At 30.7% G+C, this 18162-nt stretch overlaps 1 non-coding gene across 1 annotated transcript; it reads right to left on the bottom strand.

Moving 5' to 3' along the window:
* Positions 1-17418: 17418 nt before the first annotated feature.
* On the bottom strand, positions 17419-17529 carry LOC120612691 (U6 spliceosomal RNA). The gene has a single exon (XR_005655511.1). It is a non-coding gene; the product is annotated as a U6 spliceosomal RNA (small nuclear RNA).
* Positions 17530-18162: the final 633 nt, after the last annotated feature.

Genomic DNA, 18162 nt, shown 5'->3' with positions numbered 1-18162 from the left:
ACATATGAAGTGTCCATCACCTGCTTCAACACGTGCTGTCTCAGTTCACTGCCCAGTAGGTGATTTGCTGGTAAAATGGTAGAAAACTGGTACCTTTTCTAATTTATCACAACCCCTACCCTGATTCTATGATAGCAACAAACATCTGGTTCCAGGCAGACAGTAAAGATATAGTGACCTATGTACATATATATTTATATTTCTTGAGAATTCACTTTGAATTCTCTTTTATTTAGACCAACATTTACAGGGAAGGGCCTACTGTCAGTTTCTGTTATCTTGAAAAATTAAAATGCTAACAGAAATAAAACAAATTTACTATGCTATTTCAAGGATAATAAGCTTTTTTCTCATAATTTTGCGCTCCTTCCAACCACCACAGTCCAAACCTATTATTAATTGTGAGGTATGAGTAGAAATCTGGAGGTGTTAAAAACCCAACATGTTCTTAGCACATGGAGTGTTCTTAGTTTTTCTGTTTGCCTGCTTACGCCTTTTGCAATAAAGTTAAACTGCATTTTCATATACAGTCAAGTCAAGAAGAAAATTATGTCTCAAAGATGGTAAACTTGAGTGATTCTGAAAGACTTACCAATTATTAGAAATAAGATTTAAAGAGAAAATAGTAATGGCAAAATGAAATAATTCCATTAAAAAAAAGTAAAAATGAAATAACACAGGTTCTGGGAAAAAGCTACCAGATAAAGACCAGTTAATTAGTAAAGTCTTTTTTCAGGCATTACAACAGCAAATTATTTGTTTTATTGTTTAGAACAATAAAGATGCTCTGGTGTTATGGCAGTTGATAAAGATATACAGTTTAGATAACGATTATACTGGTTAACATTTTAAAAGTGCAAACTTTAATAACTTGGCATCGCTATTTAGCTAGAATTTTAAAAGAATTATCAGCTACTAAAAGTCACCACCTGCTAATGAATCACTGGTTGCTTCTGAAACCAATTTATTTCCTTTCCAAAGCAATTTCAGAGAAATTCATAGCTATTAAAATAATTAAAAACAAGTGACATGCTGGGGAAAATGTGGAGAAAAGAAAACATTTTAAAATACTCATTATTTGTTAAAAGTGAAATCTGAAATTGCACTACTCCTGCGTTATTGGTTTCCTAATCAGCCAAATAATCAGAAAACCTTAAGTTTTTTTCTCTTGCATCTTTAGGTTTAAATTTTTTTTTATTGTGGTATGTTTGGCATGTAATAAACTTCATATATTTATATGTACAATTTGATGTTTTACATGTATGCATTATAAGCCAACATAATCAAGATACTGAATGTATCCATCACCTTCAAAATTTCCTTGTGCCACTTTATGCTTCCTTTTGACAACTCCCTAAGCCTCCTTCCCCAGACACTTCTGTGTTCTGTCCCTATAATTTAGTTTGCGTTTTATAGAATTTTACATAAATTAAATAATACTATACTCTTTTTTTCTGGCCTTTTTTGCTCAGCAAAATTATTTTGAGACTCATCTATATTGTACTACATTTCAATAATGCATTCATATATGCTAGATAGTGTAACATTTTATTTTTAGCCATTTACCTATTGATAAACAATTTTGGTTATTAAAAATAAAGCTGCTATGCACATTTGTGTAAAATTCTTTGCATGGACCCATGTTTTCTGTTGGGTAAATGTTCAAGAGTGCAATGGCTGGATCATATGAGAGGTATTTGTTTACACTGTAAGAAACTGGCAAATTACTTTCCAAAGTAGTAATAACATTTTATATTCTTATTATGAAGTTGGAGAGTTCCAGTTCCTCCACAGGATTACTAAAACGTCATATAGTCAGTCTTTATGACTTAAGTTATTCTATTTGGTGTGTACTGTTATCTTATTTTGCTTTAATTTGTACTTTCCTAATAACTATTGATATTTATTTAACATCTTCTCCTATGCTTATTTGCCATTTATGTGTCTTCTTTGGTAAAATACCTATTCAAATCTTTGTGCTTTTAACAATACTTGAGTATTTTGTTTTCTTCTAATTGAATGTTGAAGATTTTTTTTTCTAATATATATAATCTGGATGCAAATTCTTAATTAGACATATGCCTTGTAAATATTTCCCCTAATGTCTAACTCTCTAACTTGTCTTTTAATTTTCTCTATAGTGTCTCCAAAAGAGCAGAAGTATATATAGAAGACACTATGTAGATGTTTTAAAAAGCAACATGAGTCCACAGGAAGATTGTTAAATACATTGATTTCTTAGCTTCACTTCTAGAGATTCTGGGTCTGGGGAAGAGGTGGGAGATTTGCATTAGATCGGTTGAAATGTATATTCTTGGTTATAAAAACCACACAATATTGATTTACTAATTGGTTAATCAACTTGATTAGGATTTAATTTACATAATATAATATAAAGTTCAGTGATTTTAAGTTAAGAGTTTAATGTGTTTTGATAAATTTGAGAATAATGTAGAATACTTACACATTTTTGTGTTGGCATATGTTTTCATTTCACTTATATACCAATGATATATCAATGATTATTGAGAAATATAATTTATCCACATGTTTTCAACACTTGGTATTATCAATATTACTAATTTTAGATATTCTGTGTGCAGTTGTATCTTGAGGTTTTTGTTTGCATTCGACTAATGTCTAATAATTTTGAGTATCTTTTCTATATAATTTCCTCAATATAGAGCACATATAAATATTGAGCCCCTTGAGATTAATTCTTTTGGCTTCTCATTATTGAGTTGAAAGAGCTCTTGATATTTTTAGATACAAGTCCTTTATCGGATATATATTTTGCAAATAATATCTCCCAATCTGTTACTTGTGTTCTCATTTTCCTCAGTGTTTTTCAAAAGGCAAAAGTTTACATTTTAATGAAGTCCAAATATCTATGTAATTGTTGTATGGTTCATGCTTATTTTTAATATCCTATCTAAGATAATGTTGCCTAAACTAAGGACACCAATTTTTGTCATATTTTTCTCTGACAATTTCATAGTTTTCACTCTTACAGTTAGATCTCTATTCCATTTTTGGTTAATTTTTAAAAAATAGTTTGAAGCATAGCTCAAGTTCATTATTTTTGTCCTAACTGTTTCAACATCATTTGTTGAAGCATGTACCTATTTCCCATTGAATCATTTTGGCACAGTTGTTAAAAATGAATTGACCAGATATGTATATTTCTGGATTTACTATACTGTTCCATAGATCTCTATTTCTGTCCTTACAGTCAATACCACCCTGTTTCATTAGTGTAGTTTCGGAGTAATGCTAAAGTAGATCAAGTCTTCCACTGCCGTTCTTTTTAAAAAATATTTTTGTGATTCTAGCTTTTTTTTCATTTCCATATACATTTTAGAATCAACCTGTTAATTTCTACAAACAAAAAAAGCTTACCAGATTTGAAATTTGGTAAGCTTAATCATAGTGAAACTTCTAATATATGAAATATTACAAATTTATAGGTCCATATCCCCCCTCTCTTTATGTTAGTTATTATATATATTAAATCTATATGAATTAAGAAACTCTAAGACTATTTCTTATTTTTCTTTAAATAGCCATATGATTAATAACAAGACGAAAAAAGTCAAAAATAATCTTTTGTAATTTACCCAGTTTATTACCATTTCTGATACTCCCCTTCTTTATTGTTTTCCTTGAGGATTAGAGTTTATAACTGGTATCTTCTCCCATTAATCTGAAGAAATTTATTTTTAGAAATTGTGCTGGCAGGAAAAGTGAAAAATAAATATATTTAAAAATACAATACACATGTGTATAGAATAATCATAGAACTGAATATATAAAAAGTTAATAACAGTTATATTTAGATGGTGGCATTATAAATGATTTTTACATTCTTCTGTGGCAAATGCTCCAGGGAGAGCCTAAAATTTGTCTTCATTTAGGGATCAGCTATAAGAGGTCATGCCTATTGTATTGATGGACTGACCAAGAGACACACATTGGAACATGCAACAAGCTTTATCTTCAGAAGAGAGTAGAGCAGTGGCCCTTTCGCTTGGTTTCATCACCTTACCCAGCTTCTATAGGAAATATATGAATTCTTAGGAGATCTTAGAGATGAAACTAAGAACTGACGAGCTGTTTCATAAAAATTCTTTAGATAATGGTGTGTTAGCTATGCTTTTAGGATTCTTCTAAGTGTATAATATAAATCGGATGAGAAAGGAAAACTCATCAACTTTGCCATAGATATAAGATTTACCATCTTAGTGTGATTTCATCTATATCCACAGGCTTAAAAGCAAGGGTTTGAGTAAATTTAGCATTCACCATTTCTTTTTCCCCTGCATTCTGAAAGATCTCTGCATTGTGGATGTTCAGAAAAGAAATGACTTCATTTAAAAAAGTATTTGGTAATTTTTGGATGGATAAAAAATTACAAGGTAAAAGTCAAAGAATAGAATAGATATTGCCTGGCAATCTACATGCTATATTCTTGATTGAATTCAACAAATTTGGAGCTGAAGGTCTTTCCTTTAAGAGCCACAGTAATTAAATTCTGTTAACCCTAACTTTTATAAATCTGTGTAGTTCATGTTCAAGTGAAGTTATGTTTCGAATCAGTGCTTTTCTGAAAATTCAAAGATAAGCAAAGTGTAGTTGAGTAAATAAGGTAGTGTCTCACACTTTTTTTTGTTGTTGTTGTTATTCAAAAGACTTTCAGAGTATTCCTTTAACTATGGGTGTATATAGACTGTCATCCTTCAGGTCTAAAGTAAAACTAATCCATTTTATTTCTTGTCAAGATGAATAACTTGTTTTCCTAAAATATAATATCTATCCACTAAACAGAATTTTTATGGCACAAATAAAGGCTTGAATTCATCAAAAATTTCAATTTAGGTTCTCATGTGATAGTTCTTATCTACTGTGAACTCCTCTGCCCATGCACTGATGCTCTCAGTAGATATTCACTATTAGAGTTTTACCATACTGCCAAGATATCTATTTTCTTAAAAATACCCAATATTTATAAAATATCATTGTACCAGAGAGCACCCAAAGATAAATAATACTTAGTTGTCCCACAATAACACAATCAAATATATAACTTAAATTAAAATATATTACCAGTAAATCTGTAAAAGTAAACATACTTTAGCCTGGACAGTGAAAAATGAAATAAAGAAAAGAGACAGAAGCAGAGAGCATTCTGATAAGAGAAATACAGGGAAACAGTCCTTTACAAGGTCATATCAGGTGTTAGGTGGCTTTTATGATTCTGTCCCTAAATAATTTTTAAAGATATAAATGTTGGTACCCCACACTGATACCCAGTCCAAGGAATAAGTAGAATTAAAAAAAAATAAAGAAACTAAACTCCATAATAGATTAGACAGATAGATAAATATATGATGATAGATAGATGATAGATATCGATGATAGATAGATAGATAGATAGATAGATAGATAGATAGATGATATAGATATAGATATAGATATTTTTTCTTTATTATGGTTTAATAGCTAATATTTAATTTCTAGATATCTGCCTATAATCTGGAATTTACTTCTTGATGTTAGTTATACACAAGTTAACCCTTGCAGGGTTTTGGGTCCTGTCCAAAATGTCCATGGAGACATTTGGTCCACTCACACCCATCCACCTGACCTAATGTGCCATAACCAGCTAGGGTACTGCAGCAAGAAGGGTTATTATTGTCAATACAGCCACAACACATTACTGGACCAATAAAACATGATGGCATTTTTTATGTATTAATCTTGTAAACCAAAAGTATAAATACAGATTATGGGCTGTTTGAACACAGGGGTGTTTTCTTAAGGTAGACATTTTTGAAAGGATTATTTGGTGTGGACCAAATGTGCTCCTGGATGTTATGTACAGGATAAAATTTCAACAACCTTTGGCATGGATCAAATGTCTCCATGGGAGTTTTGGACAGTACCAAGTGTCCACTAATCCAAATTAATACACAGGAAATCTATTACATGAAATAAAGAGTAGGTTTACTAAGGTTATATAAAATAGGAATAGGAAAAGAAATGTGTAATTCTAAAGAATTTAGTGATTAATTTCTTTATCTCAAAGATGATAAATAATTATTCCATGCTTAAAACTAATTTTTCCTTGTATTCCTTGAAGCAACCTATGTGCTGCTTTTATTCTCTTTGTTTTACTATTAGAAGATCATTTAATACCTTGGATTACCTCTTAGTTTAGTAAACAGAAAAACAAAACTATAATAGGTTAAATATCATGAAAATTCATTTCCTGGTATGTGTGTGTGTGTATGTATTTGTGTTTCCACTCAAAACTCTAGGAAAAAAATACAGAAGTTTGGGGACTGGTGGTACTTATTAAAAAGGTCATTTAAAGAACTCAAAACTAAGGCACTTAAAAGACAATATTTAAGAATACAAATTATGGTGCCCCTCTCTCTTTCTTTCACCTTTGTCCCCACTTCCTTTTATCATTTTTCAAACCTTAAAGCTTAATTCACAATTTATTATAAATAGATAATATTAACAAATGAAAAACACACTTATAAAAGATTCTTATTTTCTCTAGGATTGAACATTACCCCACCTGGAATATACAAAATGTTTTTTGGTTGACCACTGAAACTGGAATCCAAATTTATTATTTTAATAGTTCCAGAAGAAAACATATTACTTCTAATATTTATACATATTCCAGCTCATTTGGGAATTCGAGGTTCATTGACAATTGCTATAAACAATTCAGGTCCAATTCTAAACATAAATATTTGATTAAAAGAATTGCCTCCATACACTAAAACATAGCCAGATGTCTGGCATCGGTATGTGGTCACTGAAGAATAGAATTAAATAAAATTAATTGACTTAAAGAATATTGTTTATAAAATCACAATATTAAAAAAACCCACTCACTATATCAATTATTATAATAGACATTTATATAAACTTTTTTATACATCTCGTATGATCTGTAGATCTAGACAGAAAATTGAGAGAGGAGATATTATTTTCATTATTTATAGACTAGATAAATAATATCTTAAGAGTTTAGATGATTTGTCTCAGTCATACTGCTAAAAAGGCTATGTACAAATAAGATTCAAATACCTGTATCTCACTCTGCTAAACAGCTTGTCTCAACAACTGCAAATGTAGATAAAGAGTCTGGGGGAAAAAAAGAAAGATTCTTGTCTGAAGCACTGACTTCCAGATTATGGCAAATCTCAGAATCTGTTATCAATGTAGATACCTTATTTATTATGCTATAGTTTGACCGTTTTCTTTGTTTACTTTTTAACATCTGTTTAAATTACTAAGTAATATAAACTGTTATATTACCCATTCATATCACCACAGTTCTTTTGTTTTAGAATAAGTACAACAGTGTCTATCCAAATATCTCTGGTTTACAAAGTAAAATTTGTTTCAAACCTATATTCAAATTAATAATGTAGAAAATCTCAATCACTGGGAACACTAAAAAAAATTGTTTTGCTCCTAAATTGGGTTAAAATTGCTGAGCGAATTAGGTGCTCTCATCAATATCAACTGAGAAAAAGTCAAATTTGAAGACTTAAATTTTATGCTTTATATTTAAAGGCAGGAAATCTACTATCTACGATTAAGCCATTCTGTGACAGCTACAATGCCATACACAAATCAAATCACATTATAGAACATAATCACTAGTACTGAAAAGTGAAGAGACCAAGTTAACAAAATGGGAGAAGGTTAGTACCTAAATGTTTTAAATGTAATTCATCATTAGAAATATATGGTCCGAAAAGATAAGCTTGTAAAAACTTCAGGGAATTCTGATGTTATAAAATGGTATCCCCATTCATCCCACAACTTCTTTTATTTTATATCAAAAGCTAGATGATTGGAATACAAGATCAACATAACACTGTGATTTGAGAGCTGGTTTAACTTTTGAGGCTGCTTATCTTGATTTGAATGAAGCAAGATTTGAACTACATGAGAGAATCCTGATATCTTGAAAAAAAGTCTCCTCCTTCGAGCCTATTACTTTTTCCTTTCATTCCCTCCTTCTTTGCAAAGAGTCTGATATTTATTACTCCTACGCAAAATTCTACATTCCTCTAATCTACGTACTCTTAGCTTTAAATCAAATAACTACCATCAGCAACTTTCTTCATCTTTGATAGGAAATTTCATTCCACTTGCTTCTTGATTGGCTTAATGGAAAATAGAAGATAGATATCTATTCACGCAGAGATGAAAAGCTAAAAACACTCATAAAATTTACAAAACATCCTCCTTTGGAGCTTGGCTCTAAACACCTTTAGAGAATATGTCTGTCATTATCCCAATTTACATGTTACATAAATCTCTAACCAATAGCTTTTTAACCAAAAGCCTTTATAACAATTTTATCTAACAGCAGGGAAGGTGACCAGTTGTGATTAACAACTTTCTTGTTCAATTTCCTTGCTAGAGTGAGAAAATTGTTCAAATTCATCTTGGCCTCTTACCTTGATGTTTATTACAGCAGATGAGATTTCCCCTCCAGGCAACCACTGCATTATTGCTCTTTTTCATACTAAATTCTTTTCCCATTTCAGCTGTGTTAATCTTTCCATTCTTCCTTTCTTCCTTCATTTCTTTCTTTTCTTTCCTTGTCCCTCCCCTCCTCCTCCCCGTCTCTACTACCATTTAAAAATTTTGTATTTTGTATATCCAATCAATATCAGGTGTACAATTAAGATCCATGAATTGACAATCAGTTCATTTTTTTAATTTAACTTTAATCTCAATGTATATCTATATATTTTTCTGGGTTTAAAATTATGCTCTGAAACAGGTGAAAGGTGTTATAATTAATTATTAATAACCAAGCTTCATGGAGTTCATGCCAGATGTTTATAACAGATAGGGACTCAACAAATATTTGTATTGTTTAAGCTTCATCGATGTTGGTCTTAAGATTTTAGGAATATTTTAAAGTAGTACTTTCTATTTCAATCAGCTTAACAGATGTGAGTAGATATATCATTGATTTGAACTATGCGGCCCTAGCCTGGTTCATAGTTTTTACATTCATTGAATTAATATTTCAAAGTTTTAAAGCATCAGTAGTTACTTCCACAGTTATAATTCTCAAGGCCCTGAAGTGATGCTTCTTACTTTTCCTTACTCATGAAATGACAAAGGTGTGTGTGGAAAAAAAAAACCTACACAAACCCAACAATAACCAACAACAAAATTTCTAGAAGTGATATCTATGATACTTCTCATTTAAATAAAGGCTTATATTCAATGTAAATTTAGAAATTTATCAAGCCCTTTTTGCTTGCACTGAAAATGAATGCCAAAAGTATACACTCAAAACCTTTGGTCTACTATTTTCAGAAGTTGATATTATAGTAAAAGTATTTCCACGTATCTAGGTAATACACGACCTTTAAAAGAAATTTATTTGGAATTTTAAATAAATATGTGGCATTTTGGAAAATACCAAGCAGCTTGAAAAAATGAAAAAGGAATTACAATATCACTTGAAATCTCTTTACTCCTAAGTAATCACAATGAAACTTTTGTGAGCAACATTATAGACACTTCTTCCTGCCTATAAAGGGTTTACATATTAGATATAATGTAGTAAAATGTAAGTGGATTATACTGGCTTATAAAAATGAAAAAAATATGGGAATGCATTATGTTCCTTTGTGAGACAAAAAAAAAAAAATGGAGAAACTGCTGAAATTCAGAAAAGTGTTTTCCTAATAAGAAATATATACATTTACAATATACCTCTACAGTTTAAAAATATTAAAACAAGACATTTGATCTCTTTAAGTTCTACATGTTTCGAACTTAGCTATATCTATACATTTTATACTATAAAACAGAAAAGATTATGGAGTTAAAATTTCACATTATCCTACTGACACTACCCCATCTCCTATATTAAATTATATCATTTTTATATTGTCCAAGTATATAACATTCTTTTTTATATCTGCCATCATCACAATTAAAATTAAATGAATTCAATATTCAACATTTATTTGTCGTTGATATTGTTATAGTTGTTTTTCTGAATGTAGATACACATTATTTTTGTTGTTGTTTACAAAGTTTAGTAACTTTACCAAATTGTCATGGTGCTGATTATTTTTATTTACCTGAGAAAGGCAGTATCATTTCAAGATTTTAGAATCATTTTTATTATAATCAAATACTTTTCTGTTTATTATGTTATTTTTGCAAAGAAAAATTATAAATATGTTGGAAAAACTTTGTTAGCTTTTCAACGAAGTACTTTAAGGAAAAAAAAATAATTCTCTTCTATTCAATTTTATCTTATATTTCCTTGTCTTTCCTTTTGGTCATTTAATTCTTTTTTGATGTTATTTTTCTTGAATTGGGCTTCATTTCTATAATGTTTCTATTTTCCTGATTTTTAGTTTTTTTCACTAAAAATGTGCAATATCACTTTTTGGTTTTCTTACAATTTTCTCAATACTTATAACTTTTCTTAACACTTAAAAGCATTTTCTTAATACTTAGAACTTTTCTCAATACTTATACTATTCCCTATAATTTTATTTTTATAGTATTGTTCAGAAATATTTTTTTCCTGAAACTTATGTTTACTTGGTTGAATTTTCCTCCAAATGATTCTTTTTATTGTTTATTAAATCCTGTTCCTTTTCTCTCCAAATATATGCATAGACTTTGTTTGTGTTCCTTTCTAATTATTGTCAACAGTTTAATAAAGGTAAGTATTTTAATGAAGGTAAGTTTTATTGGAACATAGTCATATCCACTCACATATGTATTAGCAAAAGTTGATTTTGTGCTACAAAATAAGTTCAGTAGGTGTAATGGTGATGTATGGCTCTCAAGATAAAATTATATGACCAAATACAGAAATTTCCTATCTCTTGAATTAGGGTATTACATCTACTACAAAAGATACTTTTTTGCTTTAAACCATATGTTCATTAATCTTTTATACTCACTTTACAATGCTGAGTAATTTAATTGTTTGCATATCATAATACTGCACCAAGGTACTAACCTGTGAAATAATAAAGCTTTATTTCAATAACTGGGTGCATTTATCTGAATTAATAACTCATTAAAAAAGTAGGAATAAAAGTCAGCAAAAATACTGATAAATGTTGATTTAGTATTTCCTAACTTTGGCCAAATTAATGTTTTCTCCATTAAATTCGATCATGAAAACCAACTTCTTTCAAATTTATTTCATAATACAGAAAATTATCATTTTAAAATTTATTATCAGTGTCCAGGACATGGAAGAACCAAAGTGTCCTATGATAGATGACTGGCTAAAGAAGCTGTGGTACATATATACAATGGAATATTACTCAGCCATAAGAAGAGATGAAATACTGCCATTTGTGACAACATGGATGGACCTCGAGATAATCATGCTAAGCAAAATAAGCCAGACAGAAAAAGTTGAAAACCACATGATATCACTTATATGTGCGATATAAACCTAAAAGCAACAAATGAACAGGACAAACAAACAGAGACTCATAGTCATGGACGATAGTCTAGTGGTTACCAGAGGGTAGAGGGGAGGGGGAAGGGTTGGCAGACGAGGTAAAGGAGGTCAAATATGCGGTGAGAGAAAGAAATCTAACTATGGGAGGTGAATGCACAGTGTAAATATATCTATGCCTTACTATTAAAGTGTACAGCTGAAACACTGGATTTCGTTAACCAATGGCACCATAAAATAAATTAATTAATTAAGAAAGAAAGAAAGAAAAAGAAAGAAAGAAAGAAAGAAAGAAAGAAAGAAAGAAAGAAAGAAAGAAAGAAAGAAAGAAAGAAAGAAAGAAAGAAAGAATCAATCCAGACAGAAAACGTTGAAAACCACATATCACTTATATGTGGGATATAAACCTAAAAGCAACAAACGAACAGGACAAACAAACTGAGACTCATGGACACAGACAATAAATAGACTAATAGTTAACAGAGGGTGGCGGAGAGGGAGGTGGAAGGAGGTAGATACGGTAAAGGGGGTCAAATATATGGTGACATTAAAGAATTAAAAATACATAAAAATAAAATTAAAATTAAAAAATCATAAAAAATTTATTACTAAACAGTTCATAGGCAACCAATTTTAATCTCATATTTTATATGAAAATACTAATGTATCAGTTAAGGTTGCTTTTTAGTTGCAAGCAATCGAAAACCACTTAAGGGATTATATATAAGGCCTTTTGAGGCCCTCACACTGTAGTATCAATTTAGAATTTTCTAAGTAAACAATATTACCTTTAACCAAAATCAGAACATTTCATCATTTTTTTTTCTTTAAGATTACTTAAAGGCTTAACATGAAGCTCTAACCAGAATTATATTTCCCTTTAAATTTCAGTAGAAAAATTTCCACCTTGCTCTTGACACTTATCTGATACTTCCCTGAATTGTAGTTTCATTTGTATAGGTCTTATCTATTCAACCAGATTGTAAGTACTTTAAAAGAGTGCTTGTGTTTAAAGAATCTGTGTGCCCTATGGCACTTAAATACCTCTAGTAAATTTTTGCTTAATGATAATTGTTTCAGCTCCAAGAGACTCATGTGGTCCTGCAGCCTTGGTTTGATCATTTCCCTAAAATGTTTAAGTGAACCTGCATTCTGATATATGAGGCTGCTACAAAAATGAAATAAGCTTGTTTTAATACTTCTCCCTTCTTAGATCATGGCTCTCAGAGCTATCAAAGAGAACTTGTTCAATTATTTAGCATTAACTTTTAAATATATTGTTTTGCATTTCATCTGTTGTATGGCACAATTTTACCTTCTCTGTGGACACTTGCCTTTCTTCTAGTCCACATTTCTCCCTAAACAATGCATTGAGCCATGACATCAGTTGTCATTAAAAGGTTCTTTACAAATGAACAAAATTATTTACTTATTATTACTGAGTAATTATGTTGATTAGTGATTTGTTTTATTCTATCCTCAAGTATAAGGGATATGTATGAAATATTTATTATTATCAAATATAAATATAAAGGCATGTCGTTAAAATTATTGGCACATTTTACCATTACACTGTTGTGATTTCATTGGTAAGAAAATACAGAGGGAATGTTTTAGTGCTTTTCCAGGCAATCATATAAACAGAAGATAAACTTCCTTCTTTTTAATCAACATCTGCTAAAAACCTATCTTTGATTTAAATGTCTATATTTACTTCAATATATATCCTCCAGGTATCTAATATTCTTATTTATAGTCCTGACAATTTTGCTAAATTAAGAATAAATAATTTATTTTTGAGCCTACATTTCACAAATGCAATGCAGGCATAGCTATTAGGTCGTCACAAAATAGCAGATTTTTGCGCTTTCTGAGTAAATCTTTAAAATTATGTAAATGAAATTCTTGGATATATCAATATATAATATGGGCATCTAACAGAAGGATTTATTTTAGAAAATCACTATACAAAGATACATTATTAACTTTATATAAAGAACAAGGGTCACGTGCTTGAGGTTGATAGTCTCATCAGAAACCTAAAATAGACTCCTTTCTTCTAAGAAATGTGGTTCAAATGATATACAGAAAGTATGTTAGCATGTTTAAACCCAGTTATGGTCAAAACAGTTGGTGTCATTTTATAATTACATAGAATCATGTTTCCATTTTCTTCCTGTTAAAATCATCAGGAGTTGGATTAGTAATGAGGGGGAAAAAAAGATACAACAGTTATTGTGGAAAGAGATTAGTGAAGCTATTTTTAAAATTACATCATCATCATCATCGTCATCACACACCAGAGAGATGAAAAATTACATCGTTATTGGCACCGTATGTGAAAATAAACTAGTCAATCCAGCCAAATTGCCAAATTTAGGAATGACTAGAAATAGGGCAAAATGACTTACGGTTTAAGATGAGATTGTTAATAGGTTTAAGATCGGTGAGAATAGGTACAGACTCTTGTGTTGTCCATGCAATATCTTATTTTCTACTCCCAAGTGACAAAAAGAAGCTAATTTTGTCATGTGAGATATTTTAGAACAGTATTTAGTTTTTCGACCCATATTTTAAGCTTCAAGGTAGAAATCAATCTTAGAAATGAAACCGAGAAAGTCACCTGAGGTGAAAGTTAGCTGGAGTCTCTATTTTAGATTCTGCCCCAGAGGTTTAGTGTTTTTAGTTTAGACATTAAAAGCTTGGCTAACGCACCATGGGAGCTTGCAACATTATTGTTCCTGCTATGACAAAATGTCTAGCCATTCTGCCTGCAGCTTATATCCTCTTCTGAAAAACAGCTGGTCTCACTAGAGATTAACAAAAGACAAAATCAGAGTTTCAACTAAATAAACCAAAGCCTTTTTCTATTTCTGAATTTAAACAAAAACAAAAACATCGAATATATTACATTAGAAAACAGGGAATCTATTAACTAAATCAGAGAGAAGAGGGAAGTACATCAACTTCTGGTTTGATTTATATTTCTGTTAGTGTATCTGCCAAGGATAGTAGGTGGTAAAAAAAAGTAGCTTCCCTTTGGAGGTTTCAAATCACTTTAAAAATAGTAACTGACAAATCATAATTTACTGATGGTAACAAAATAAACTTAGGCGAGCCATTAGAACGTGCTGTGCATTGATCCATTGATCTGTTGTGTACAGACAGTGGTGATATCTGCAGTGAAAGTACAAGGACATTTGAGCGATATTTCTCTACTTACAGTCTACTCGTACTAGTTGGATTCAAAGTCAGATTTAGCTTTCATGTATATATAAATTTAGTATATAAAACTACGACTTTACAAAAGTGTTGTTACTAATGGTAATAAAGTATAAAAGTTTAAAGGTGATTTTCTTTTGATAATAAATTAAAGCACAATAATTTATCCCTCCAAAATATGACTTTAATGCTTCTACTAAGTATTCTTTTCCCAATGATGTAGCTTAAGTGAGTTGAGAGAGAATTTGGCAAGACATTTTTTAAACGTTCAATAAAAGTCTTTGGCAAATAATAGTTTGCTCTTTGGTAGGTGAGGTATAAGCACTTATTTTTTTATGTCTTTTGTTTGCTTTGCATTACTTACTATACGTATTTGGAACTTTTTCCCTCCCTCTTTTATTAATTTATTTCTGGTTAAAATATAATTTACATTTAGTGAAATGCTTAGCTCTTAAGTGTAACTTTCAATCAACTTTTAACAAATGCATATTAAGACACAGAATGTTTACATTACATGAAAAAACATCTCTTATGCCCTTTCTTCCAACCAGAAGCAACAACTGATCTGATTTCTATTAACATAAATTAGTTTTTCATAATCTTGAATTTCGAATTAATGGAATCATGCAGTCTATTCTCTTTGGCTGACTGGTTCCTTTTCTTCTGCATATTTTAGAGATGCATCCTGTCATTTCAAGTATTCATAGTTTGTTCCTTTTTTATTACTGGGTAGTTGTATAACAGTGTGTTCATCCATTTCCTCTTGATGAATATTAAAATTATTTTTCAGGGTTTTCTTGTTGTTTTGCTATTTGAAGAAAGTTGCTATGAATACTCTTTTCAAGGCTCTTGAGGAAATATTTTTATTTACTTTAAATAAACATCTCAGAGAAGAACTGCTGGATCAAGAATGATATGGGTAAATAAATACCATTTTTTTCCCAAAGGAGTTATACATATTTATATTTTTCCCAACAATATATGAGTTTGGACGGTTCCACATCCTCTCCAACTTTTAATGTTTTCACTCTTCTCTTATTTATTTTTATATCATGATGAATTTAGTTTTTATTTTACAGATGACTGATATAAAGCACTTTTTCATGTTCTTATCAGACCTTTAAATATATATATTTTTTCTGAAGTTTTAGTTCAAATACTTTGCTCATCTTCTATTGGGTTAACTTTTTTAATATGGGTTTGTAAGAGTTCTTTATATGAATAAAAGCCTTTGCCAGATATATGTATTACAGAGTTTTTCTCCCAATCTGTCTTAACTATTTATGTTTCTAATCACATCTTTTGTCATGCATTGTATCAAATTTTCTTTTGTTTTATGGCTCTTGATTTCTGGTTCTAAGAAATATTGGACCTACCCACAGCTGCAAAGATATTCGGTTTTCTTCTAGTATCTTGTAGTTTTACATTAGTATGTTATCAAACATATTCATTTGTGCATAATATAAGGTCTTTACCTCCTAGCCATTACATTAATGCTAACTGCATTCCCTATGCCATGCTCCCCATCCTTGTGACCATCTATCAACTAATAATTTGTACTTCTTTAACCCTGCACACCTTTCTTCCAGCCCCTCAATCCCCTCTCCTCTTGCCATCACCGAATTATCCCCTATATTTGAGTTTGTTTTTGATTAGTTTGTTCTTTTTGTTCCTTAGATTCCGCATATAAGTGAAATAATATGGTATTTATCTTTGTCTGACTTAATTCATTCAGTATAACAACCTCTAGGTCCATCCATGTCATTGCAAATGGTAGGATTTCATTTTCTCAATGGCCAAGTAATATTCCAGTGTATATATGAACCATAACTTCTTTATCCAGTCATCTGTTGATGGGCATTTAGGTTGCTTCCTTATCTTGGCTATTGTAAATTGTGCTGCCATGAATATTGGAGTGCATAGATCTTTATGAATTATTGTTTTGGTTTTCTTTGGATAAATACCCAGAAGTACAATTGCTGGGTCAAAGGCATATCCATTTTTAATTTTTCGAGAAACCTCCAGACTGTTTTCCATAGTGGATATACCAATTTGCAATCCAACCAACGATGTGTAAGGGTTCTCTTTTCTCTGCATCCTTGCCAACACTTGTGGTTCTTTGATTTATTGATGATAGCCATTCTGACAGGTGTCAGATATCTCATTGTGGTTTTAATTTGCATTTCTCAGATGATTAGTGACCTTGAGCATCTTTTTACATGTCTATTGGCTATCTGTATATCCTCTTTTGAGAAATATCTGTTCAGGTCTTCCGCCCATTTTTTAATTGGATTTTTGTTGTTGTTGTTGTTGTTGTTGTTGTTGTTGTTGTTGAGTTGTATGAGTTCTTTATATATTTTGGATATTAACCTCTTATCAGATGTAGCTAATATCTTCTCCCAATCAGTTGATTGTCTTTTTGTTTTGTTGATGGTTCCCTTTGCTGTACAAAACCTTTTTAGTTTGGTGTAGTCCCATTTATTTTTACTTTTGTTTTCCTTGCCCAAGGAGATATATCTAAAAAGAAATTACTGTTAGCAATATCAGAGAGTTTACTGCCTATGTTTTCTTCTAGAAGTTTTATAGTTTCACATCTTACATTTAAGTCTTTAATTCATTTTGAGTCTATTCTTGTATATGGTGTAAAAAGGTGGTCCGGGTTCTTTTTTATTTTTTTGCAAATATCTGTCCAATTTTCCCAACACCATTTATTAAAAATAAATTTATGTATCATCCTTGTGCAGGGGCCATGCTAAGCTTCTTTGTATTGTTTTATTTTTTTTTAGTATATGTGCTGCCGAAGTGAGCACCATAATTATCTTTTTAATTTCTTCAGAAATTCCTAGTAAAAATGAATTGAAGTAGAAAAGAGAGTAGTTTTTTGACATTATACTGCCATATATTGTTTCATTACTTTTGCTAGTGAGGAGTTTCTTATTCTCATGAACTCAGAGAATATATTTTAGTTTATCCCTCTGTCCCTAATTTCAAAATGCCAACATAAATATCAATGTGATATAGAAGTAAGCTTTTTATTAACAATAAACTATTTTTTTTCTCCTGTTATGCCTACTTTTTAGACTATTTCACTTCAGGGTAAAATCATTTGGAAAGTTGTGCATGGTACATATGTTTGAAAACATTCATTTGTGTCTCAAGATATACTCTGCTTACTTCACCCTGCCTTCTGCCTGGGAGCTGACATGTATAATCTATATCAATAGGACTCCCAAGGCTTTGTCTTCTGTCTGGGTTCAAACAATGTTGAACACCATCAGAAGTTGGAAAAAGAGATAGTGAAGAGTGAGGGGTATTTATTCCTTCCACTCTCTCAGCCTGTTTGCCTTGAGCTGTGTGTCATCTTCCAACAAAGTTCACTGATCCTTTTAGTATGGATGACCTTATGCAATTCTCTCCTTTTTCTAGTTCTAGTAACTGTCTTT

This window comes from Pteropus medius, unplaced genomic scaffold, assembly GCF_902729225.1.
Source record: "Pteropus medius unplaced genomic scaffold, Ma_sr-lr_union100, whole genome shotgun sequence".
Taxonomy (NCBI): domain Eukaryota; kingdom Metazoa; phylum Chordata; class Mammalia; order Chiroptera; family Pteropodidae; genus Pteropus; species Pteropus medius.
This window is presented reverse-complemented; position numbering and strand designations above follow the sequence as displayed.